The sequence below is a fragment of the Camponotus vicinus genome, unplaced genomic scaffold (assembly GCF_025532165.1).
Source record: "Camponotus vicinus isolate PSW18456_S1 unplaced genomic scaffold, iyCamVici1.0 SCAF_3, whole genome shotgun sequence".
NCBI lineage: Eukaryota > Metazoa > Arthropoda > Insecta > Hymenoptera > Formicidae > Camponotus > Camponotus vicinus.
This window is the reverse complement of record NW_028141967.1, coordinates 13,581,178-13,609,022: the sequence shown is the minus strand read 5'-3', so window position 1 is coordinate 13,609,022 and position 27,845 is coordinate 13,581,178. Positions and strand designations below refer to the sequence as shown.

At 34.1% G+C, this 27,845-nt stretch overlaps 1 protein-coding gene and 2 long non-coding RNA genes across 13 annotated transcripts in view; all 3 read right to left on the bottom strand.

The window, feature by feature from the left end:
* Rh50 (Rhesus blood group-associated glycoprotein Rh50) overlaps window positions 1-27,845 on the bottom strand; it is a 415,396-nt gene that overhangs the window by 115,962 nt on the left and 271,589 nt on the right. The gene's annotated exons all lie outside the window — the stretch shown is intronic.
* Window positions 110-1,220, bottom strand: LOC145967847 (uncharacterized). Its single transcript, XR_014437577.1, has 2 exons — window positions 685-1,220; window positions 110-574 (listed from the first exon to the last, which is right to left on the bottom strand). It is a non-coding gene; the product is annotated as an uncharacterized LOC145967847 (long non-coding RNA).
* LOC145967846 (uncharacterized) lies at window positions 1,960-2,888 on the bottom strand. The gene is made up of 2 exons (XR_014437576.1): window positions 2,349-2,888; window positions 1,960-2,257 (listed from the first exon to the last, which is right to left on the bottom strand). It is a non-coding gene; the product is annotated as an uncharacterized LOC145967846 (long non-coding RNA).

Genomic DNA, 27,845 nt, shown 5'->3' with positions numbered 1-27,845 from the left:
AATGTTTCATAGTCAGAAATATTTCAATAAAAAATTAGTTAAAAGGCTACAAGGACCAACGCAATGGTGGAAATATGCAAAAAATAATAAAACGGTTATTACAATAAAATAACCATATGAAAATGTTTATTTAATTTGAACATGACAAACGCCGCGTTTCAATCCAATTCGGATCCTTTTCAATGTCGACTAACAAAGAGAATAATAAACATTAAGATAAAATTAAAATTAACGGTCATAGGAGAAATGTAAATAAGTTTCGGAACAACGCAAAGTCAAAAAATCGGAAGCAAATATATGTACAATAACGGAAAATTTAAACCGTCAATCACAAAAAAGGAAAGAACGCATCGCATTAACGTATCGCCACAGAAAACCCGAAAGCTCGTACCGCATACCACCAGTATACTGTTAAAAACGAGATGATCCTCTCCAAAAAAACCGGAAGGAAAACCCACACACAGGTCCATGACCATTTCCAAAAGAAAAAACAGTCAAAGATGCATAAATCGATGACCAGTTGGAAACTTGATGGTCCAAATATGTGCGAGTAAAAGCTTAAAAATCTGACACTCTAAAAAAGAAAAACAAGACAGAGCAATAATTTAACAAACAATCCGGAAACTACTTAAGAGAAACATTCATATAAAGCAAGAGTAAAGTTAATATAATAAAATCACATACCGGTCTCTAAATTTGAAAGTGATCTCAAATCAAAAAATCGAACACAAAGGGAGAGCAAGTTAAGCACAACTTAACGTTCCAATCAACAGAGCCGAACTGAGGCACATGGGGATCACATATAGCACAGAACGCGAAACATCAAAAAGAGGGGGGGGAAGGGGGAGAGAGAGAGAAGGGAAAGGAAGGAGAGGAACAAAACGTCACAGAAGGAAAGAAGACAGAACGAAGGAAAAATTTCAAATAATTACTGCGAACATTTTTTTATAATGGGCAAATACATCTTATCCAAGAATTCGGTATCGCTCTGAATGTTAAGGCCATGGTTCTGACCAGAGATATGTAACATCTCAGCAATTAGCCTCTTTTTATATCTAGGTTCCTCCTCCAAAATGGAAACATTCTCCCAATCAAACTCATGTCCGTTCAATCTATGAAGAGACACAACTGAGAGAGAACCAGAAGATTTATTGATATCAGAACGATGTTCTTTAATTCTGGTCAGTAACCTCCTTTTAGTTTGCCCCACATATGAAGCATCACAGTCTAAACAACTATTCGCTAGCGTCTTTCCTTCACAACATGTTAGACAAAAATTTACCTAATCCGAATAGCCATATTGCGAATAGCTTTGAATTGATTAAAAGACTTAACAATGTGTTCTTAGATGATTGGTACGATTTGGTCTCATTGGATGTGGAGAGTCTTTTCACTAATGTTCCATTGGATTTGGTTATTGGAGGAATTGCTAAAAGATGGCATTTAATTAAAAACAACATCAACATTCCTTATAAAGAATTTTTGATTGCTTTAAATCTTATTATGGACTCCACCTACTTCCAATTTGACAATGTCATATATAAACAGATTTTTGGCACTCCCATGGGATCTCCTCTCTCCCCGATCTTAGCGAATATTATTATGTCTGATTTGGAAGACAGAGCAATTTCGTCTTTTCCTGTTTCCCTTCCCTTTTATGTTCGCTACGTTGATGATATTGTTCTTGCTGCTCCTAAACAATACATCCAACATATTTTCCAGGTTTTTAATTCGCTTCACAATAGACTACGGTTTACCATTGAATATTCAAACAACAACAGTATAAATTTCCTGGACACAACTATCATAATCAACAATAACTATATTGAATTTAATTGGTATAGGAAACCGACTTTTTCAGGAAGATTTCTATCATTTTTCTCACACCATCCTCTGTCACATAAAAAAGGAGTTATCATTGGATTGACTGATAGAATTTTTAAACTGTCACATCCACGGTTTCATAATGAGAATTTTTCTTTTATTATTTCGACTTTATTAGGCAATGGTTATCCTATTAAATTTATTTTTCACACTATTTCTCAAAGATTAAAGTTTTTAATCTCTGACGTGAACAATAACGAAACTGCTCTCACTCAATCCTCCTCCTCTCTTATTCCTTTCTTCACCATTCCTTTTTCCTCAAGTTTTCCAAGAGGTTTTGTTTCCAACATCAAGAGTTATGCGAACAGAAGATTGGCATATACAGTCAATAACAAATTAAAATCCCTTATTAGACTGTACAAGGATCCGGTATCTAAATTCCACCACGCGAATGTCATTTATAAAATTAGTTGTTTAGACTGTGATGCTTCATATGTGGGGCAAACTAAAAGGAGGTTACTGACCAGAATTAAAGAACATCGTTCTGATATCAATAAATCTTCTGGTTCTCTCTCAGTTGTGTCTCTTCATAGATTGAACGGACATGAGTTTGATTGGGAGAATGTTTCCATTTTGGAGGAGGAACCTAGATATAAAAAGAGGCTAATTGCTGAGATGTTACATATCTCTGGTCAGAACCATGGCCTTAACATTCAGAGCGATACCGAATTCTTGGATAAGATGTATTTGCCCATTATAAAAAAATGTTCGCAGTAATTATTTGAAATTTTTCCTTCGTTCTGTCTTCTTTCCTTCTGTGACGTTTTGTTCCTCTCCTTCCTTTCCCTTCTCTCTCTCTCCCCCTTCCCCCCCCTCTTTTTGATGTTTCGCGTTCTGTGCTATATGTGATCCCCATGTGCCTCAGTTCGGCTCTGTTGATTGGAACGTTAAGTTGTGCTTAACTTGCTCTCCCTTTGTGTTCGATTTTTTGATTTGAGATCACTTTCAAATTTAGAGACCGGTATGTGATTTTATTATATTAACTTTACTCTTGCTTTATATGAATGTTTCTCTTAAGTAGTTTCCGGATTGTTTGTTAAATTATTGCTCTGTCTTGTTTTTCTTTTTTAGAGTGTCAGATTTTTAAGCTTTTACTCGCACATATTTGGACCATCAAGTTTCCAACTGGTCATCGATTTATGCATCTTTGACTGTTTTTTCTTTTGGAAATGGTCATGGACCTGTGTGTGGGTTTTCCTTCCGGTTTTTTTGGAGAGGATCATCTCGTTTTTAACGGTATACTGGTGGTATGCGGTACGAGCTTTCGGGTTTTCTGTGGCGATACGTTAATGCGATGCGTTCTTTCCTTTTTTGTGATTGACGGTTTAAATTTTCCGTTATTGTACATATATTTGCTTCCGATTTTTTGACTTTGCGTTGTTCCGAAACTTATTTACATTTCTCCTATGACCGTTAATTTTAATTTTATCTTAATGTTTATTATTCTCTTTGTTAGTCGACATTGAAAAGGATCCGAATTGGATTGAAACGCTGCGTTTGTCATGTTCAAATTAAATAAACATTTTCATATGGTTATTTTATTGTAATAACCGTTTTATTATTTTTTGCATATTTCCACCATTGCGTTGGTCCTTGTAGCCTTTTAACTAATTTTTTATTGATTTTATCTAACGGACCTTTATTTCATTATAATAATTTAGAAATATTTCAAATTAAATATCGCAGTTGATATGTATCTGAAATATTCCAAAATTATATTTCATGTATATTTACAAATGATGTAATTCATAAGTGTTACAATTGAAACATTTTATTTTTGCTTATTTCAGAAATATTTCAAATAAGATATTTCAATTGATACGTTTCGGAAATATTCCAAAATTATGTTTCATGTATATTTACAAATGATGTAATTCATAAGTGTTACAATTGAAACATTTTATTTTTGCTTATTTAAGAAATATTTCAAATAAGATATTTCAATTGATACGTTTCGGAAATATTCCAAAATTATGTTTCATGTATATTTACAAATGATGTAATTCATAAGTGTTACAATTGAAACATTTTATTTTTGCTTATTTAAGAAATATTTCAAATAAGATATTTCAATTGATACGTTTCGGAAATATTCCAAAATTATGTTTCATGTATATTTACAAATGATGTAATTCATAAGTGTTACAATTGAAACATTTTATTTTTGCTTATTTAAGAAATATTTCAAATAAGATATTTCAATTGATACGTTTCGGAAATATTCCAAAATTATGTTTCATGTATATTTACAAATGATGTAAATCATAAGTGTTACAATTGAAACATTTTATTATTGCTTATCCCGGGAAAAAAAAGTCCATGTCTATTTATATAAAAAAAAGTAAAATTATATACAGTCTTATATAATTATATATAATATCACATATGATTTTATCAGAGCATACATTTTTGTATATGCTTAGATATGATGTCCATCTCTGACCATTTCTGATCATAAAAAATGATATTAGATAACTCACGTCATTTTGTACAATCAGACATAGTCAGATATTGATATCATATCTAAGCATGTATAAAACCAAAGCAAAGGTTAGTTTCATGTATGCTCTGATATAAATCATATATGATATTATATATAATCGTTTAATATTATATATGATTTTACCTTTTTTTATATAGACAAATATAATTTTCCCTAAAAATTATATCTTGCATTATATATTTAATTAATTAAAAGTCCTCTTAATAAATATTCTTAATAAATAAGAATATATTCTTAATGAATAAGAATATATTCTTAATTTGCGACTTCTACGCCGCAACTCGATTTTCGTGTGCGCGACATGTTTCTTCATTTGCCGCTACGCGGCGACACCACTCTTAATTTTTCTCGTATTCAATATTTATCATGAAATGTATATAAAGGACTTGTATTAACGTAAGATCTAAAGTATATTTTCTTCCCTTAGCAGTGGTGCGAAAGAGAGAACGCGGCTCACACACAGGTTCTCTGTGTGCACGTGAGCCGCATCCTCTTTCTGACATCACTGTTTATCAGTTTAATTTGAAACTGAATTTAAAATAATTTATTTAATAATCTGGATTCCTTGTTGGGATTCAGAATATTAAACAGATTATTTGAAATTAGGCGGAAAAAAACTTTTAGACCAATAATTAAATTTATTTGACTTCAACAAAATTTATTAAATCCAAAGAAATATTTTTTTCTGTATATTAAGAATATCTCTTTAGAAGATTTTCCTCTTAACTTAAGAGGATCCTCTTGGATCCGCGCCTATTTTAGTGGTATATATTCTAAAAATAAGTGGCATATTCTTAAGTTAAGAATACAATTTTTTCAGTGTACTCTTAGTGGTACTTAATTTTCAGATCTGATAATATTTATTCATATATGATATCATATATGACTATATTTGGCAAAACATAATTAGATATTGACAAAATTCATATATGGCCAATTTTATATGGATTTTTTTTTCCCGGGCATGATACCGCTATATATAAATTATTACAGAAATATAACATAGCAACATTTAAATATCATTTCTCAAGTATGTTTACGACACTATCTTGAAAAATGTTTTTGTAACATTTTTTAGGATAGTGTCGTAAACATTTTATATCAAGGTGTCTCAATGCGGACATTAACTGTTTATGCAATGTTTCTAAAACGTTTCTGCATGCATCTCCGAAACATTTCATGTTACAAAATAATGTTTCCGAAAACTATCTGATATATTTCTTTGTATAATGGGTAGGGACTGATCTAGCCCCACCTGTTTTTTTACTACTCTACTACTACTACTATAAATATTTAATATATATTAAAACTAATATATAGTTTTTTAAACATAATTTTTAAACATAATATTTAATTATTTTGTTTTAAATAAAGCAAAAGCATTTTTTTTTATAAATAATGATATCGAAAAAATTGAATTTTTTAATAAATGTACTAATATTAATGACGATAATTAATGAACAGATGAATTTATTTTTGGTAAACAATTTATAACATTTCATTTACGGAATTATTGTATTATAATTTATTCTTTGATATAAGATATTATTATATTTTTAGATATTTGTAAAATTAGAATTATCACAATAATTTGAGATTTAATTAAAGATTTATATCTTAATACATATCTCTTTGGGAGTCGCGACAAGTTTCTATTCCTTGATTTTAAGATTTTCGCCATTCTATGCGATTTTAAAATTGCATAAAATTATGTTCCTACAGTATAAAATTGTATTCTTTATGAGTTGAATAAACTTCAAATCACTTATGTGTTGATGTTGATTTATAAGTGATACATAGACATGATTTTATTATTTTCTCACAAGAGAAACTTCGCGAAGTATTAAGTTCTGATTTTAATGAGACTTTATATACATATAGGGAGGGTAAATAGATGAATTTAGAAATTTTTATTTAATAAAACTTTATATACATATAGGAAGGATAAATAGATGAATTTAGAAATTTTCAATTGCTGTCTTAAAACGATTCTAAGGAATGAAATCACTCCTCATATGTAAAGCGATTTCTTGCTTTTCTCGATATATCTCGAAAATTATTCGAAAAATGTTTGGTATAAATACAATATTTACCTTTGCCTACAGCCTGCCTCGAATGACTTGCTCTTGACATAAGTTGTTAAGGTCATGGTCGTGAGTAACCTTCAAAAGGTTTCACCGTTGCTCGTTGTTTATTAAAAGTTATTAACAAAAAAGTTTCACGAAAATGTTTTATATAATTTTCAGACATCATGTACGTTTTACAAAATGAATCTCTACCAGATTCATTCGTTTATATGTGATAAGTAAAACGCATAGATACGGACTCCGCCCCTTCCTCTACACTTCCATCCTAATAAAAAGTTTCCATCTTATACAATACAAAATCACGATGCAATTTGAGTTACATGATGTAACCCAAACCAAATTTTAGTTGTAAATCAACCTACACATTTCACCATACCTAAGTGAATGAATCTGTAAAGATTTATTTTGATGTAAAACATAATGTCTAAAAATTGCATATAATTTGTAGAAATTCTTTTGTTAGTATCTTTTTAATAAATAACGAGTGACAGCTAAAATATTTTGAAGATTACTCAGGATCATGACCTTGACAATATATGTCAAGATCATATCATTTGGAGCGGGCTATGTAAAGGTAAATATTTACCAAATTATTTTTTTAAATTTTATTTATAGTTAAATAGAGGTGTTTCAATGATAAAACTTTTGTATAAAACACTTTTCGATATATTTCGAATAATTTTCGACATAAATTCTCGAAATGAAATAAATCTTGAAATAAATTGAGAGAAGCAAAATGTTGCTCTTCATTTTAGGGGTAGTTTTATATGTTAAAAAGGTTTTTAAAGCAATTGAAATGTGGGTGACCATTTTGGGCCCTTTTTCTATCAATGAATATACTTTATTTGAAAACTTATGATGAAAGATTAATGTAACTAGAAATTAAGTTTGCAACTAATGCGGAAGAGGAGTGGGAAGCATAAGAATATTGAATGAAGCGCGAAGTTGAAAAAGTCAATTTTCGTTCCCATCACTCGAATCACTACTTTCTACAACTGCAGTCACGTCATCCAGGAAGCTTGTTGGCAATGGTATATGTATGTAGATAAGAAATGTTTGCCATATCCGAAATACCATAATACTGTCATGAGCACAACAACCCACTGTGCGAAGATCATTCTTGCACTGACAACAGCATCCTATTATGGCATTTAGGACCTCTCGGTTCTTATCAATTAAGATGTAAACTAGGTACTTTGTACTTCCTGAATTGTTGACGAGATTGTATTCGGATTCAAATGAGACTATTATTTCCTGTAAGCAGATCATGCTTTTCAAGTAGCAAACGCTTAGCACAGTGTTCCGATTAGGGATTTCTTCTATGCATGCGCGGCAATATGATGTCAATAAAATATCTTATATGGTAAAAAAGGACACCGTTACCCAACTATATAAAAAAGTATGAAAAAGTTATTATAGATAAAAAATATATGTGTATAAAGACACGTTATATATATAATTGAATTATTTTATATTAATTATTATAAAGGATAAAAGGGGAAAGGAGAAAAGCTTATATATATTCTATAAATAAAACACTCTATTTACAAAATAAAACAAAAATATATATTTTATTTGGCAGAGATCTCAAAGAATACCATCATTAGTAGCAAGGGTAAGGAATACTGTACTCAATAACCTTATCAGTATTCATACAACAAACAAAAACATTATTTCTTAATTAATAAACAATATATTGACAATAATAATATAAATGTAAAATAAAAATCTAAAATTAATAAAAACTAGAACAACACAGGCGCGCGCTTCGCGCGCGCTATTGAGCTATTACATGGAAAAAATAAAATATTCAAATATTTAAATATTCAAGAAATGTAATATATATTGCAATATATACTTAATGTTATAATTCAATTTAATAATATTAAATAACTTTAATAATATTAAATAATATTAATAAAATTGAACAACTATATATCTCTCTCTTTCTCATCTTTCTTCCTTTCCCCACTTTCTTAATAATTTAGCTCTCACTCTTTCGCTCTTAATTTTCCTCTTTCTTATTATTTTATTCTCTCTCTCTCTTTCTCACAATCTTTCTCTCTCTTATCTCTCCCTTTTCCTTCCTTTCTATCTCTCTTCCTCTCTTTCTCCCTCCCTCCCTCTCTCTCTCTTTCTCTCTCTCTCTCTCTCTCATTATTTCATTTTTTCTAAACTAATTTTTTAAATGTTATTTTTACAAATTAAAAAAAACAAATATGTAATATTAATGCGTAAAATATTTAATAGTAATTTTTTAATAGTTTACAAATTTAAAATATGCAAATCAAATTTAAATACTTTTTTTTAAATACTTGCGACAGTTTAAAATAAAATTTGCATAGTGATAATTAATCTGTGTTATACAAATTATCCATATACAATAAAAAAAATTTTTTTTTTAAATTAGTCATTTTTTGAATTTTTTAAATTTAAATTTAAATTTAAAATTATTATAATATATATAAATTTTAAATTTAAATTTTTTTTTAAATTTAAATTTTTTTTTAATTATCATCGTGTTACCATCATTATCATTATTATTTATGAATTTATGAATTTTATTATAATAATTTTTTTATTATTAATTAATTAATTATACAAAATATAATTAATGAATTATTAACAAGTAATTTAATATGTAATTTAAGCATTATATAAAAAAATAATACAAAATTATAAATTAATTAATAACTTATTTAATAATTTTAAACAATATTATTATATGATATATAATAAAGTTATTTAATATAACTTTTATATATATAATTTACTTTTTTATTTTTTATATTTAATTTATTTTTCTTTCTTTCTTTTCTCTCTATTTCTTTTTTTTCTTTCTTTTCTTTCTTTTCTCTGGCTCTTCACTCTCTTTTTATGCGCTCTCTTGATTTTTTGCTTATTCTTCCTTAATTTTAAATAAAGCGTTTAATATATGTTATATAATAGTTAAATATTATTACCTAATATTATATTACATAAAATCACATACGTCACAAAATAAATCAATATAATTGCAATCACTATAAAACACAAAAAAGTTTGATACATCTATATCAAGATCAAGTACATCAGCTTTATACACATGTTATATCGCAATACAAATTCATACCCACATATAATTGCTAAAAATTATCCTTATATAAAAATTTAAAAAGAGGAAAATCAAGTATATATTTCTTTATATACATAGTTTTTAACTTTTTTATTATCTCGTTGATCGCCAAGGTAAATTTTTAATGCGTGCCAAGTACGAACGCGTGAAAAGGCAACATAAAGTTGCCCATGATTGAAAATATCTTTGCGAAGATCTATTCCTACTCTGTCAAATGTCTGTCCCTGTGACTTATTAATTGTCATAGCAAAAGCTAATTTTATTGGAAACTGTCTTCTTTTAAAAATGAAAGGATATATATTTTCGCAATATAGTGTTATACGATTCAAAAAACCGATATCTCCTACTTTATCACCCGTTAAGATTTTACATTTCAATAAATGATCAGCAAGTTCTATAATCATTAATCTAGTGCCATTGCAAAGACCTTCATTGATACTGAGATTTCTAATCAACATAATGATACAATTCAGTCTCAAACGTAATTCATAAGGAGGAAGAGATGATGGAGATAAAGTATTTAAATATTCTGGGAGTAAAACTTCATCAATATTACCATTATCACCATAATTTTCAGTACTATCTGTACTTGTATAAATTCGTTCTTCAGATATATCTAATAATTCAACAACTCGTTTATTAATTTCGTCGACGTCAGCATTTCTTGCTGAAAGTATTGCACACTTAGACATTTTATTAAATTCTTTATTTCGTATTAAATCACCATATATATTTCTTCTACAACATCAGCATTAATGGGTGCAATACAATAATCTGGAAGTTGTATATTATCATTAGAAAATTGCTGGACATATGCCAATATTAGAACTTCTGAATGGTACATGTACACTTAAAAAGAGAAAAGTAGAAGATTCAACTAATGACATACAGGTACAATTATTGTGCAAATATTAAAAAATTATATTTACATCCCCGTAAGCAAAATGTTAGCAGTATGTCGGCAGACTGGTAACAGATTTAATCAAAGTATATCAGCAGACTGACATCAACTGCGTCCTCATTCAGCTTATATTCTGCTGACAGAGCCTGCTCACAGCAGATTGGTAGCAGAAATCCAGCAGGATCTGTTAACATGACTTGACGCTCGATTGGCGGCAAAAACCGAGCAGAATCTGTAAACATAATCTGACAACAGATTGTCAGCAGAAATCGAGCAGGATCTGCGCACGCAATCTGATGGCAAATTGACAGCAGAAACCGAACAAGATTTGGGCTTACTTATATTAATGTTGTATAAATGCAATAAAATTGATTATTACAGGTGCTAAATAAGAGTATTATCGGTGAGTTATCGGTTAATTACAATTTTTTCTGATATGACATAATGTATAATAATATATGTTATATTGTAATTATTCTCACATAACGAAGGACTAGTTCAATTTAATTAAATTAATAATAAAGTAAAAGTAATTTAATTTATAAAACGAGATATAATTTATTTAGAATTAAATTCTTGCTTTATGCTTCAAATAGGCAGTAAATGAATAATTTACCATTTATCCTATTGATTCCAATCAGTTTAATATTCTGAATCTCATCTGCTTGTATCAGATGTCAGAAATTAAAGTGATAGAAATAGTTACTATATTTTTGATCTTTTATTAATAATCGCGACTTTATATATATTTTTGACAGAGATTTGATTGCGAGAAAGTATGTCACATAGCGGTAAACGAAGGAACTATCGAATCATGCAAACCCTGTTCTGCTTCTGCCGTCAATCTGCTATCAGATATTGTGTGCGCAAATCCTGCTCGGTTTCTACAGGCAATCTGACATCAAATTTCGCCGCACAGATCCTGTTCCATTTCTGCCATCAATCTGCCGTCAGTTACATCAGCAGGCTCTACTCGGGTTCTGCTGACAATTTGATATCAAATTTCATTGCGCAGATCCTGCTCGATTTTTGTTACCAATCTGCTGCAAAATTGCGCTGCACAGATCCTGTTTAGTTTCTGCCATCAATGTGCCGTTAATTATATCAACAAGTTCTGCTGGGTTTCTGTTGATAATCTGTTGTCCAGTTATGTGAACAGATTTTGTTATATTTCTGTTGACATTCTGCCGACATCACATGATATATCAGAACCTGCATCAATTCTGTAATCTTTCTGTCGACAAAAATTTGTAACAGATTACCTGACAAGATCTGCTTTAGCAGACTTGGCTATTGGGGATTCTTATTTTATAAATCTTATTATTAAATTTATCAAACTTATACAGGATTCACATTACGTCTGATATCCGACGTAAGATATCCAATATCCAATAAGAAAATTTGTTTTCTAGAGTCTCTGGCAGAGTCTCTAGAAATCAAATTTTCTTATTGAGTATCGGAAGTCGTACGTCGGATATCGGATGCTATGTGAATCCTATAATATTTATTAAAACAATTTGTCGTATTTCTTATACACATAACATAAGGTTTATTGAATGCAATTTATTTATTTCTTTTAAATTGACAATTTAAAAAAAATAAATAATTAATATAAAATTTTTTAAGATTTCTGGTTTCTCTTTAACATTATAATGAATTATGACGTCGTAAGCGAAAAATCATATAAATTTTTTTTTGCGAAATGAATAAGTTATTTTGAATGCGATTACCCATGTTTAATTGTTAATTCTGGATTAATAAATGCATTGTTTATTCTGCATTAATAAATACATGTATAATCATCTTCATTTTCAGCAAAAATGAATGTTATAATGATTGAGCAAGATTCATAGTTTATTAATATTACAAATAAAGAAAATAAGTTTTGGTAATTTTTATTAATCCAATAATATTATCAAACATGAATAATCGCATTAAAAAAATTGATTCCATATATTTTGCAAGACGAAAGCTTATATGATTTCTCACTTTTGACGTCATAATTCAATAACTAATGACATAATTCAATGGCTGTGCTGCGAAGAGTCAAGAGTCTTAAATAATCACTTTTTTAAGTAACAAAAAATGATTGATTAATGATTATATTTATGTAGAATTATTAAATCTGATTTTAATTATGCTCTAAAAACAAAGTTCACTTTGAGAAATACAACTTAGTTTATTGTTTTCTTTTTATTTTTTATGTCTCAAGAAGATTAAAATATTGTATAACTCTTTATTAAGTAATAAGAATATATTAATAAGCCTATACTATTGTGTAGAGATGATTTAGAGATTTTTTATTTCAAAAAATTCGATAATATAACTTTATATCATTGTTAAAATGCTTACTTTGTCAATCTTTATCAAACGTGTCGATTAGTTTCGAATTAACTTGTACACACGCGCACGCAAACAGACGTATACACACACATGTATATAATAAATTTATATTATTTCTTTTTTGCAGGATCGAAGCAAGAGACATTCAATTTAATCGTTTTTTCTTCATATATAAAGAAGATTATAGGATATAAGGGTAATAGGATAATAGGATAATAGGATCATAAGATATAAGAAGGATTAATTAATAAGAAATAATAAGAATTAATAAGAAAATGTTTAAATGTAAATGTTCATGTTTTTTATTTTATTAAATAAAATTTAAACTCTAAAAATATATTTAAATATTGTGTGTACATATTGTCTTTTTATTTATCCCTCTCTTTCGCTTGTTCTTTTCCTCTTCATTAATTTTAAATAAAGTTTTTTTCTTTTATTCTGCTTTCTCTCTCTCTTTTTCTCTTTTTGATTCCCACTTTATTTTTCTTGTTCTCTCGTCCTTTCTATTCGTTTCTATCTATTAAAATATAATTATTAATATAATTAGTAATATAATTTATGTATTCTTTAAATAAAAAATACTTAACATTATTACCTAATATTATCTTCTTCTCTCTTTTCCTTCAATCTATTTTTTTTCTCCCTCTCTTTTGCTTATCTTCCTTTTCTTTAATTTTAAATGGAGCTTTCTTTCTTTTTTCTTTTTTTTTCAAAATACCTTTTAATATACACAACTTTCAATATTAACCTCTCGATACACACAAACTGTCAAATCTGAGATGATAACCACTCATGAAGTAAGCGCAGCGAAGAAACCAATCAGCATCGTGGAAAAACGACAACAATAAACTTCGAGATATTCGAGACATCGATCATTTATATGCCTTTTTAATAAATGGATTAAAAATTGTACAGGTTATCAGATATTGAAACAGTTAAAAATCACAGTTAAAATAAACATATTTTAATAATAAAGAGTAAAATAAAATCTTAATCTAATATCTAAGTCTAATAATCTGAATCTAATAATAAAAAGTAAAATAAAATTTGAAAACATAACAGCATTAATAATTTATAACAGCATGCAAAGTTAAAATCACAGTCAAAATAAATATTTATCACATTTTTAATTCTAATAATAAAAAATAAAATAAAATCTGAAAACATAATAGCATGTAAAGAGAGTCATTTTGGTTAGATATATAAAATTAATTATATGAAAAAAAATAATATAAAAAACATAATATAAAAATAAAGGGATATTAAGAACCATCACATGAATTGCTTGGTTTTGTATATAAATTTTGCGAATTATGTAATTTTAAATGCTCGGAATCTACGTCGAAATTAGTACAATTAATGCCTCTAGCCTGAAAACATGATCTTATTGTACATATCGCGAAAACAATCTCATTTGATAACCGATTTCTGTTTTTATTTTTAACTATAGAAAGTCATTAACTATAGAAAAAATTCGTTCGGCTTCTGCATTTGAATGTAGAAAAGAAAGGACTGCCTCGATTAATGACTTTAAATTTGGTAACATTTTTTCGTCATTAAAGTTTTTAAATTCTAATATTTTTTTCAGCATAATATCTATTTCAAAAGACTGTAATTTTTTTTCTTCATTGTTAAAAACCGATAGTAAAATTCCATTCATAAGCCAATTGTGTCACATCAATATGCCTCGCGTTGCTATAAAAGTTAAATCTTTAAATTGGACTCTACTTTCATCGTAAAGAGCAATTTTCGGCTATAAAAACATTAATTATTGAAAAACAGCATCTTTGTACGGCAAAGGTTTTAACATTTCACGAACGGCAGTTATGTAAAACTGTAAACAATTCAATTTAATTTCTTGCGCGTATTCTAAAGGTATAATGTTTGTAAAAAATTTTCACATTCCGGTCCAACATTAATATCATTAACATTTCGAAAATTATTTTCATCTTCTATATTTAAATCAACAACATTTTCTAAAACTTTAGGGATTACAAAATTTGTCGCTATTTCGCGAATTAATCGATGGCTGTTTTCAAACAAAGTATGAATCAAAATCTTACGAGATTGAAAAAAAGCATTAAAGTTATTTAAAAAATTTAACAAATATTTAAAAATAATATGTACGCTTTAATAAAATTATCATTCAATTGATTTAAAATGATTTCCGCAGATTTTAACTTATCTTCTATCACAGCCAAAACAAAATAATTTTTTAAAACATCCCAATTATCTAATAATTTAACAATGCATTTATGCAATACTAACCACCGAGTATTCGATAATTTTAAAATTTTATTTCTGTTCACATTGAAAAAATCCTGAAATTCATCTAAAATTGCGCATCTCTTTGCACTACCTGAGATATAATTAACAATTCCTCGAAGCAAATTTTCACAAACTTAAGGAAGTTTTTCACAAGTTCTATTTGCTATAAGCGCGGATAAATGGTAAATACAACAAAACCCGGAATTTCTAATTTTAAATGACATAAAAGAATTATTGCATCCAATCATTACAGATGCATTATCACTTGCCATTCCAAAAATATTTTGTAAAGGAATTTCTTTTTTCTCAAGCATAATTTTAAAAAGCCCATTTTTGAAGGTTACTCACGACCATGACCTTAACAACTTATGTCAAGAGCAAGTCATTCGAGGCAGGCTGTAGGCAAAGGTAAATATTGTATTTATACCAAACATTTTTCGAATAATTTTCGAGATATATCGAGAAAAGCAAGAAATCGCTTTACATATGAGAAGTGATTTCATTCCTTAGAATCGTTTTAAGACAGCAATTGAAAATTTCTAAATTCATCTGTTTACCCTTCCTATATGTATATAAAGTTTCATTAAATAAAAATTTCTAAATTCATCTATTTACCCTCCCTATATGTATATAAAGTTTCATTAAAATCAGAACTTAATACTTCGCGAAGTTTCTCTTGTGAGCAAATAATAAAATCATGTCTATGTATCACTTATAAATCAACATCAACACCTAAGTGATTTGAAGTTTATTCAACTCATAAAGAATACAATTTTATACTGTAGGAACATAATTTTATGCAATTTTAAAATCGCATAGAATGGCGAAAATCTTAAAATCAAGGAATGGAAACTTGTCGCGACTCCCAAAGAGATATGTATTAAGATATAAATCTTTAATTAAATCTCAAATTATTGTGATAATTCTAATTTTACAAATATCTAAAAATATAATAATATCTTATATCAAAGAATAAATTATAATACAATAATACCGTAAATGAAAAGTTATAAATTGTTTACCAAAAATAAATTCATCTGTTCATTAATTATCGTCATTAATATTAGTACATTTATTAAAAAATTCAATTTTTTCGATATCATTATTTATAAAAAAAAATGCTTTTGCTTTATTTAAAACAAAATAATTAAATATTATGTTTAAAAATTATGTTTAAAAAACTATATATTAGTTTTAATATATATTAAATATTTATAGTAGTAGTAGTAGAGTAGTAAAAAAACAGGTGGGGCTAGATCAGTCTCTAATGTCATCTAGATCTAAAAGTTCTTCTGTAACCCCGTGGTTATCTGAGGTTATAAGTGGCGATCCAACTTTGCCCTTGCAAGAAGGTTGTACAGATTGCCCACTCTCACGTTTTGTAATTCGCTGGGTTTAGAAAACATATGATCCCAGAGTATATCTTTTTTTTTTCTTTGATAACCATAAGGAAATTCTTTATGCATACCTTCGCCCCCGGGGGAGGGTTATGCGGGACTCCCGGCCGTACCAAGTGTCGGTCCGCCGGTTTACCCCCTAAGACCTCAGGAGTGGCCTTCCGCGCCGCTGGAGGAGCAGGCGGGGACCCGGAACTGGCGGACGCAATACATCGGCATCCCCGGCTGTGGATCCCCTCCGCGCATATGACCCGGCGGTCTTGGACTAACCGCCGGGTCTCCTTTCCAGGGGAGGGCATTGCCTTCCCCCTCCTTCCTAACTGTGAGCGGACAGGGCCACGCCGCACAGTGGGTCTAGAAGCTCCTTTTGTGATTAAAATTCGAGCCGTGCGCCAATTCTTAACGGATTTTCATTATTTTTTTTTTAATTTTTCGGAAATTGAATAAGCTATACAAATATTCTGCGCCAATTTTGATTTCGTTCTAAATTCAAAATGGCGGATCCCATAAAGTGGGCATAAAATGCCAAAACTGTACGAATGCGAGTAAATTTGTAACAAACCGTGCATGTATTTACGAAAAAATATTATTATGTGTTGTATAGTCGATAATGACGAATCTGCAGTTTAAGTAAAAGAAAATGGCGGATCCAAGATGGCGGATCCAAGATGGCGAAAATGATGGCGAACTTAATAAATATTCTTCGTAATATGAATGCTAATAAGTTCATTATATCTTGAAACATTACGTAAGACCCTTTACTAATATCAAGATATTCATCATGAAGAGGGAGATTTTTTTAGACTGTACATACATATATATATTTTAAAATTGTCTTTTGTTTTTAATATGTTTTACATTTTTTTCGATTTTTTATTTTTTTCGATTTTTTAAAATTTATTTTAAAGGATCAACAAATTAATTTACATTTAGTTTAATAGCAACTGTAATACATCTTCGTCTAATTCTACGGTAGTTTTTCGAGAATTACTTCTAAGACTGGTTATATACGGATCTGATGTGTAAAGTAATGTATGAAAGACATCTTCATTTGCGGCAAACCTGGAACATTTCCTAGCATGATGTAATCTGAACTTCTTGTAGTTTTTATTTCTTGATTCCTGTGCATCTTCGGATAACTGTTCAAGTGGTAAAATGGCATTGTAACGAATTATATCCTCTCCATGAATTAATACTTTATGTACGGATGATGGCATATGATACCATTCATATTTAGTTATGTACAACTCTGCTGTTCTATAAGCATATTCTCCAAACTTTTGAGGATTTATTTGTATTCCAGATGACATAGCTTGCAATATAACATGGAATCGTCTTATTAGTTCTTCATCAATTCCTGTAATGTCAGCAGTGCAAGCTTCATTGTCATAAAACCTACGCGCAGTATTGCCGTCATTGCTATTTCCACTAACTTGGCGTGGTTTATCAATTATTAAACCTAGTTCATTTCGAAAACGTTTTTGTATATATCGCTTTTTAGTTTCTTTCTCCTTTTTGTGTACATCAGTGGTTGCATACCATTTTTTGAAGGACAAGTTATACGATATATGTAAAACCAACTCCATAAATCGAATCCACGCGTGTAACGTGGAAAGTCCAAATCTGTAAGTTTCTTCATTTGCAACTTTTCGTGTTATGCGATTTAAATCGTTCATTTCTGATGGTTTGGTGCGACATACATTGCAAGTTGAGGCAGACGGTGTATTTGTTAATACTTGTACCACCTTTCCATCTACCATTGTTAAGAACAATTCATGTTTTATCGTCACTGTTTTCTCTCCAATTATAGCTGAGGTGGGTGCAAGTACACGTATCTGTGCTTCAATGTCATTGACAAGATTGTTTGTTTTTTCTGGTGTCTCTTTCGAAAATTCTATTGAAATAGGTCGACAAAATCGAACGGAAGAAGGGGTCGGATTTTGCCAAATAACATCATTTGTGTCCTCATTAATTAGTCTTATGGGAACCAAAGATGATATTAACAAATTGACATCAGAAATTAACTCACTCTCTCCGGAAAGTATTTGTTTATATTCAGATTGTCCGGATGAACCATCACAACCCCACTTACTGTATAAAACTAAGTTTCGTGGATTCATCGTTTGAAGCGAATTTATCATCAATAATCGATTGGTAGTATGATTTAGAAGGGATTGCAGATTTACCTTCGTGCTAGTATCGGTTATTTTAATATTTGATTTATCCGGGTAGCATTCCTCTTTCGCTTGACCTATTTGTTTGTAAGATGGCAATAATCTACATACCTTTTCTATTAAGCATTTTCTGAGGTGCACATATTGATTTCTTGTTAAATCTAAATCAACAAACATAGCCAAAGCTTCCTCATTAGTAAACGAAACTATAGGAGTGTGATCTTTAGTTAGCTGTTGGTGCATCATTTCTTTTATCTCTGGTGATGCAGATCGTAACTCTTGAATAATTTCTGATTCTTTTTCCTCACCAATTAAACGCAGTCCTCGAATATATGAGTGATAGATATGATCAAGTCCTGAATCACGGAATAATTTTATAGCTTTTTGTTTTTGTGTTACTTCGGCCGATTCTTTGAAAGCCTTGCATGGTCTCCCTACTTTCTTTCCAGATGTAGAAGGTTCATCGGATGTATACAAATTCACGGAATATTCACTGTTCAACCAGCTGGCATTCTTTTGCAGGAATCGTTCGTTTTTCCTATAAGCCTGATTCCAACGTTTTTGAAATTCGGGAAGCAAATTCTTCCGTACCATATTAAGCACACACACCAGCTCGTTTTCAGAGAGATCGAAATTTTCCTTGATATATCTTTCGGCTGTAGAGAAATGTTTGCCGTGTTCTATTAAGGCAAGACAGATATTACGTTTAATGATTTTGAAAGATGCCATAGTGTTATGTGTGCGTCGATAAAATGATTTTAAAGAGTATACAACACACTAGCAGTCAGTAGTCGAAGTTATTGCGTGTATACAAGCGTATACAAACAAATGCATACATACAACACATTAGAAGTCAGTCTAACTATGAATCAACTTCAGTCGAAGCTTTTCGGTATACAACACACTAGCAGTCAGTAGTCGAAGTTATTGCGTGTATACAAGCGTATACAAACAAATGCATACATACAACACACTAGAAGTCAGTCTAACTATGAATCAACTTCAGTCGAAGCTTTTCGGTATACAACACACTAGCAGTCAGTAGTCAAAGTTATTGCGTGTATACAAGCGTATACAAACAAATGCGTACATATAACACACGTTGATTCTTTAAAGTAATGGTAGATGGAAAGGTGATACAAGTATTAACAAATACACCGTCTGCCTCAATTTGCTTCGACTAAAGAGTTGTAGATAACTAAATATGAATGGTATCATATGCCATCATCCGTACATAAAGTATTAATTCATGGAGAGGATATAATTCGTTACAATGCCATTTTACCACTTGGACAGTTATCCGAAGAAGCACAGGAATCAAGAAAAAAAGACCACAAGAAGTTCAGATTACATCATGCTAGGAAATGTTCCAGGTTTGCCGCAAATGAAGATGTCTTTCATACATTACTTTACACATCAGATCCGTATATGTATAACCAGTCTTAGAAGTAATTCTCGAAAAACTACCGTAGAATTAGACGAAGATGTATTACAGTTGCTATTAAACTAAATGTAAATTAATTTGTTGATCCTTTAAAATAAATTTTAAAAAATCGAAAAAAATAAAAAATCGAAAAAAATGTAAAACATATTAAAAACAAAAGACAATTTTAAAATATATGTGTACGTACAGTCTAAAAAAATCTCCCTCTTCATAATGAATATCTTGATATTAGTAAAGGGTTTTACGTAATGTTTCAAGATATAATGAACTTATTAGCATTCATATTACGAAGAATATTTATTAAGTTTTCCGCCATCTTGGATCCGCCATTTTCTTTTACTTAAACTGCAGATTCGTCATTATCGACTATACAACACATAATAATATTTTTTCGTAAATACATGCACGGTTTGTTACAAATTTACTCGCATTCGTACAGTTTCGGCATTTTATGCCCACTTTATGGGATCCGCCATTTTGAATTTAGAACGAAATCAAAATTGGCGCAGAATATTTGTATAGCTTATTCAATTTCCGAAAAATTAAAAAAAAAAATAATAAAAATCCGTTAAGAATTGGCGCACGGCTCGAATTTTAATCACAAAAGGAGCTTCTAGACCCACTGTGCGCCGTCTGCTCCCCTTCCTCGTAGACCCGCTTGGTCACCTCGGGCCCCAGCCGTCAGTGACCAGGTCCAGAGGAAATCGCACTGGGGCCGTCCGCAGACGACCCCATACATTCCTGGGGGGGGGGGGTTCTCAGTCCTCCCCTTATTCTCTAGCTCCGCCCTAAATTGGGCTTGAGGGAGCGTTAGACGCTCTCTCTCCTCTCTCAATGCCGAGCATTTGACATTGTGATGAGGGGGAGGTGATAGTACCTCCTCCCACCTCCTCGCCATCCCGTCTATCCCAGAGTATATATCTCCTAAGAGCAAGAGCAGGGCAATAGCACAGAATGTGAATACTGTTTTCTTTATCCTCGCCACAGGCGACAATCTTTCCGCTCGGCTAGGCCGAAATTAAATAAGTGGAGGAGGAGGTCCTCCCTGAGGACCACGTGGCCCGTGAGTAGACCAATGGAAACATTGAGCTTCTTTCTGCTCATGGTTAGAAGTTCGTCCGTCCTTTTAGAGAGGGGTTGGTTCAGTAGGAGTTTGGCTTGGCGACAGCCCTGAACTTGACTCCACGAAACCAGATGCTCCCATTTTCACAAGGACTCTGATAAGCCTTTTACCCATGGTAAAGGGGACGCCAACCACCTGTCTGGCCTCGAGGGTGCCTAGCTTTGCCAGGCCATCCGCCATCTCACTGCGATGGATTCCCTGATAACCGGGAACCCAGGCTAAGGTGATCTTAGTAAATTCGCCTAGTTTGTTGAGAGCTAGCATACAATCCCAAACCACCGAGGACTCAGTGGTGGTCTTAGCTAAAGCGTTGATGGCTGCTCTACTGTCGCAGCAGATGAGTATGTTTCTGTTAGTGGCTGAACTAACTGAAGTTAAAGTGTTTGCACACTCAAGGATTGCTAGAACCTTGGCTTGAAGTACCGTGGCCAGCTCCCCAGGTAAAGGATTCCCTATGATTAATCCTTGAGCCGTAGACTCCAGCTCCAAATCTGTCTGCCCCCGAGCCATCCGTGTACCAGATGTCCCAGTTTGGTCGGCAGATTCATTCTGGTTTACTCCAATCTTCCCTAGAAGAATGTCTGGTTTTTGAAGAACTTAAAGACCTGAGATTTCCTAGGTATTCTAACCTGCAGCAGAGTGAATGGGTGTTCATGGAATAACGTTAGCTTGATATAATCAAGATGGCGACCCCTCCACTCGCTCTGACACTTTAATCTGTAGGCGGAAGGTTTGGCTGTGCTGATGATAAAGCGATCCAAGGGCGGAAGACACAGTGCAATCTGAAGCGCTTCCTTAGGAATGGTTCTCATGGCCGCTATCGCCGCCCTGAGGTAACAATCTTGAAGGCTTTTGAGTAGGTTCCTAGCCCCCACCTTTTCCACCCTGGGCCACCAGACCATCGCAGCATATGTGAGGCGGGGTAGTAAAATGGCTTTGCAGATCCAGAGGGCAACTCTGGGTTTAATGCCCCTCGTTCTACCTACAGCCCTTCTGCATGCCCACATGGAGGTGTAAAATTTTTTACGTTTGTCTTCAAGATGAAGTTTCCAGTTTAATTTGGGGTCGAGATGAACCCCCAAGTATTTTACTGAAGGAATGTATGGTAGCTTTTTGCCCCAGAGTCTCAGAGGCCCTACGGGTTCGGGCTTGTATTTTCTAGTGAAGATCATAGCCTCAGTCTTAGACGGGTTAACTGTGAGACCTTCTGCTTGACATCAGTTTTGAATAATCTTAAGTACTTAATCCATAAGCTCCATAAGGGTTGAGAGAAAGCTGCCTCTTATAATTGCGGCCACGTTATAGCCACAGACATAGAGGCCCGCTTCTTGCAATTTGACCAAGAGTTCGTCCACCGCAAGGCATCACAGGAGCGGAGAGAGAACGCCGCCCTGTGGGCACTCTCTGGCCGGGAGACCACTTAGAGTTTTGTCTCCGTAATCAACAGTCAGTTCTGTCCGATACTTTGTGTCCAATCGATCAGAGTTTCGGGGATGTCATGCCTGTGCATGGCCTCTTTGATCGCTGTATATGAGGTGGTATCGAATGCCCCCTCAATATCCAGAAATGGTCCTAAAGCGTACTCTCCTGTCGCTAGCTGTGTCTCAAGTTTGCTCACAAGGTTATGAAGGGCAGTATCCGTGGATCTGTTCGCCCTATAAGCGTACTGAGAAAAGGCCAGCGGTCGGGTAGTGAGGGAATATGTCCTATAATTATCTATCAGTCTCTCCAGTGTCTTCAAAACAAAGGAGGTAAGGCTGAAGTCTTTGGCCAAGACATGACCGTTTCTGCTTGGTTTAGGTATAAAAGAGACTCTGGTGCCACTCCAGACAAGGGGTACGTGTCTAAGGGCTATGCTAGCCCTAAGCACTTTAACTAGGGGCCTATCAAAAGGCTCAATCCTTCTTGTAAACAGGCGGGATAGATCCCGTCTGGTCCGAGTGATTTATAGAGTTTGAAGGTTTTGACGGCCCATTGAACACCCTTGGGATGTACTATCTTCGCCACTAACGACCAATCCCTGGGTTCGGAAGCGTCCCTAGGTCTAGTGCGAGCGGTAGAATGATTGTTGACAGTTCGAAAACCTGGGAAACGAGTCTCCATAAGATGTTTGATAGATTCAGTGAGGTTGACTGTATAGCCTATGTCGGGGCGTTTAAGGCATCCCAACTGGGTGTGATTGTCGGAACGGAGTATTCTGTTTAGCCTGGAGGCTTCTGGAGCACTCTCGACGCTTTCGCAGAACTCTGTACAACTGTACGTTTACTTCTAACTATTTCCTTGCTATACCTGCGTTGGGCGTTCCCAAAGGGTTCCCAGTGCGAAGGCAAGCAAGAGTTTCTTGGCTTGTTAAAGAGCCTCCTGGTCTCGGATCTGAGCTCTGACAGCTCTTTATTCCACCAGGGGACTTTGGTCTGAGACCGTATAAGTTTCAGGGGGCAGTTTGCCTCAAAGGCATCCGAGATAGCGTTGCTTAAACAAGCCGCCGCAGTTTCCAGGTTATCCCTGGTATGGAATCTGATCGGAACGGTAGTTAGTCTGTTTTTCAGATCTAACCTGAAGCCATCCCAATCCGTTTTCCTAGGATTTCGCTTCCACGAAGATCGTGGGTTGTTAGCGGAGGGTGAGACGTATCTGCTTGTGGTCAGATCCTGAAAGTTCATCTAAGACCCTCCAGTTTCCTATCAGTTCAGACACGCCCTTAGTACAAATAGTAATATCGATTATCTCCTGTCTTCTAGCATCCATGAAGATAGGTTCCGTACCTCTGTTGAGGATGATAAGTCCCTTGTCCAAGATGAAGTCATGTAGACTCTCTCCTCTCGGGTACTTATTTGGTCAGCGAGCGACCTTTTCAAGGATCCTCCATGGCAATCGGCATTGCATCCATCGAGCAAGATACCAACATCGCTCTGGAGTCGCATATCACTGTGTTAAAAAGCAGCATTAGGTGTGAGGTCTGGATAGCTCAGTGGTCTAGAGCAGTTGCCCGGAAAGCGAAAGACTCGGGTTCGATTCCCGAACCAGCCACTTGCGCCTCACATATTTTTCTAACCTGCGAATATTGTTTTCTAGCAATTATTCGTTAGGCTGAAAAATGTGTGAATGCTCTCTCCACAGGATATGCGTCAATGCCGTTGCCACGGATGGATTCTGTCGCTCGTTGATCAAATGGGCGTAAAGACACGTCCGACCTCCTCCCACATACATCCCTATCTTTCTCTGGATGTTGAATGTTGGATGTTATGTTGATGTTTGAGCTCTCCCAACCGACATGGTGGGAGTTAGCGTCACAATCCAGGAAGAGTTCGAATCCTGCCTCTTCAGCATGGGCAACCAGGTTCTTAACATTGTCCTGGGGTGGAAGATCGCAGGAATCATAGGGCATGTAGGCTGACTCTATGAGTAAGTCCATTGTCATCCCCTCCTCCAGGTTGATACTCGTCTGGACGACAGTTAGATCTTCCCTGCTGAGCTGGGGCAGAAAAGTGATATTAAGGCCTTTTGCTGCAATGCATGACCTTATTTTGCGGTTCGAACAGGCTCTGAAAATAGTTCCACAGCCGCCCAAACCTTCGATGGCATTATTCAGGAGCCAAGGCTCCTGGATAATGGCAAGGTGTGTGTGCATCGCAGCGGCGCTCCTGGCAAGGATAGCCGAGGCGCCTTTACTGTGATGCAAGGTAATTTGAGTGATGGGTACCGTGGAGACCGTCATATTTAGACAGTCCTCTCTGGTGTCCCCTCCACGGATTCAGGCTTCCTGCCGCACTCCCTTCCGAGCAGCCTAACGAATGCCCGTCCGAGACTGCAGCTGGGCCTGAAATTGCAGGACTTCAGGGCGTCCAGATTGAACCTCAATCAGCCAGGCGAAGTGGGTGCTCGTGGCATCCGTACTCACGCTCCCCCTGGTGACGATCCAATCTCCGGTCGCCAGTCCTGCGTTTTATCTGCCGAGGAGCCTCAAGGCTTCCTCAGCAGACAAGTCTGGCTCCTTCACGTGTACCACCACTCTATGGCGCCTAGGCAGCTCATCGACCGGCACTACACGTAGGGAGTTTCCCCCCACCTTCGGATCGGAGGATAGGCTTTTTAGCCAGTCCCCTGATTGCTCGTCGTTGCACACAAAAACAAAGGCTCCGTCTCTCTCCCAGGAGCCGGAGAATGTGGGGACTTTTGTACCCTCGGGTAACTCGAGGATACGCCCTCTAATCATTTTCCTGATCAATCCACAATCCGCGGTTCCTAGCTTCTTGTCAGGGAAGCTCTCCAAAATGAGGGCTAGTTTGACAAGCCCTTTGGTCGCTTGGGCATAAGACGCTTGATCATTGATCTTGGGTCGTTTGCCCTGGCGAGTATCGATGGGTCTAGGGGTGTTATTCCCCGGCCGGGCGCGTTTAAGCGCCACAATTACTGCCCCCGCTACTAGGGGCCCCACCGCTACTGGGCCCAGGACTAGATTCAGCTTCAGCGGGAGGGATTTGGGCTTTGGTAGCCCCTCCCACCCTCTGAAGCTGTTTCTTGTAGCGTCTCCTTGCTGCTCCGCTGTATCTGACTCGGGTTTTAGGTGCCCCCGAGTTGCATTCCTCCGGTCGTTCGCTCCCTAAGGAAGCCACGTCCTGGAGGACTTTGTCCATAGTGGTGTCTTTTGTCGTTTTGTTTGTTAATTTTGTCAAGTCCATATTCGTCCCACGAGAACCGGGGATGCGCGATATCACCCATCCAGAGCCTCGAATGGCTGGGGCTTGGCTAAATACCCCGGAGGTCGCCCGGTATCCGGGAAAACCGTTCGAGACGCAGTACCGCCTGCGCCACGCAGCCGTCGGCTCGGTTTTATTAACACCTTGGCTTGGGAGGTCCCTCTTCGTTGGTCGCACCCGGCTCTATCCCTTAACGGGTGGGCCCGGATGCGACCGTAAGCCCCTCCACCACGCCACGGTGGAGACCCATTCGGGGGAAGAACTGGTTAAACTGAGTGGAAAAGTTCTCTATCGTTTTGCATATATATACACACTCGTCAACAAAATTATCGCATAGGTAATTTCATGTCAAATTTTCGCATAACTTCAAATAAGTATAACTCCGTCAAAAATGATAGTATTTGAAAAATTTTTTTTCCATTTTCAAGTATAAAGCTTCTATTTTAAAAATCATTTGTCAGATTTAGAATTTATCCTCCCCCCGTCTCGTCATTTCCTTAAAAGTAAGGACGTGTTACGTCCAAAAAATTCACACATGCCGCCCCTGATTCAAGCGTAATCTAAGACGCTTATTCGTTAGCTTAAAGTTGCTTTCATTTAAAAAGTAATGCTCAGACGCAATTTTGCCAGAGGAAGTAGTTGTGTTTTGATACGAACAATCACGCTATGGAGTCCGCATCCGCAAATTCTGAAACACCCTGTATATATACAACTAAGTAATTGCGGATTATATATATATATATATATAAATATATATATATATATATAAATATAAATATATATATATATATATATTGTTGCGTCCGTGGGGCGAGGACTTCGAGATTTATCGAAGACGCGCACTAAGAGAACGGCTGTCGCGGATCGCGTTAAATAAATTAACACTTTTCGAGAACACACAGGAACTTTAATATGAACACAGAACACACTAATAACAGATTAACATAACGAATTATTAACACAATTATGGCTCGTAAACGAGAACGCGTCCGGAGCTCGACGGCTGTTTTTCGACTCAAATGACGGCTGTTGCCATCAACAATTCCTAGGCAACAAGATCTTCTTCCCTTTTTCAAAACAGACTCGATCGCGACTCAAACCGGGGACGTAACAATATATACACACATACATACACGGTGTCCTAGCTATCGTGTGCCAAGGAAAAATCATAAATAGATCTCGCTAAACTGAATTAAAAAGTCTTATACCATTTTGTAAACAACTGCGTAAAATTTCGAGATATTAATTAAAAGAGATTGGACAATGTACGTGACTAGACGCACGACGAAGCGGTGGATGGGACGCTTTCCAAAACATGATGCTTCAGCGTCATGTTGGTGAGTAAGCCCCGCTCACTGCTTCGCCGCACGCTTAGTATTAAGTTATAGTGGGATGGCTTTCCTTGCGCTTCCAGTCACGTGCATTGGCCGATCTTTTTTAATTAATATCTCGAAATTTTATGTGGTTGTTTGCAAAATGGTGTGACTTTTTAATTCAGTTGAGTGAGATCTACTTATGTTTTTCTTTAGCACACGATAGCTGGGACACGTGAAGGTCACCTTCAATTTCTTAAATGGAACCCCCTATTTTTTATTACTTATTCTTGTAGCTTATCTCGAGAGCTTTCCAAAACACTATAATAAAGTATTTCTTCATTGAGTACTTTTCGAGTTATGAGGCTTGAAATAATTTCTTAATTTTACATAAACCATAAAATATCTAGTAAAATATTCATTCTTCGATTATCTTACCTTAATACTTTTATGTACAAAATAATGAGAGGAATCAATTGGTGTAAAGAAAAAACATAGTTGTTTCGAAGAAAAATTATGTAATTTAGAATTAACAATTACATATTTTTTCTTAAAAATAACTATGTATTTTCTTTATACCAAAATGAATATGC